Source organism: Gadus chalcogrammus, chromosome 11 (assembly GCF_026213295.1).
Source record: "Gadus chalcogrammus isolate NIFS_2021 chromosome 11, NIFS_Gcha_1.0, whole genome shotgun sequence".
Taxonomy (NCBI): Eukaryota; Metazoa; Chordata; class Actinopteri; order Gadiformes; family Gadidae; genus Gadus; species Gadus chalcogrammus.
This window is the reverse complement of record NC_079422.1, coordinates 25,909,187-25,909,698: the sequence shown is the minus strand read 5'-3', so window position 1 is coordinate 25,909,698 and position 512 is coordinate 25,909,187.

Sequence of the window (512 nt, the reverse complement as noted above, 5' to 3'; positions counted from 1 at the left end):
AGAGAGAGAGGGAGAGGGAGAGAGAGAGAGAGAGAGAGAGAGAGAGAGATAGAGAGGGAGAGAGATCGAGGGATGAGAGGTGGGTCGACAAAGACTGATTGGCGATGCAACACGCTTGTAATTCTGACCTTCTCTCCTCTCTCTCCCTCTCTCTCTCTCCCACCCACCCCTCCCTGCCCCCTCCCTCCCCCCTTTCTCTCTCTCTCCCCGGTGTGTCAGAGACAGCTGGCAGTCAATAGGTCGCTTGGTTACGCTGAGCGAGGCGCTCCAAACAGGAAGTGAAGTAATGTGGTCGGCCGAAAAAAGAATGGAATTTAAGGACAGGAATGTTAGGAAAACAGAATATCGTGTGTTTGTGTGTGTGTGTGCGTGTGTGCATGTGTGCATGTGTGGGTGTGTTTGTGTGTGTGAGTGTGTGTGAGTGCGTCGGGGTGACTCACTGGACGGCTCTCCCCGAGCGTGTGGGGGTCGGGGAGCGCGTCATCACGCGATTGGCCGGAGCGAGAGAGCGG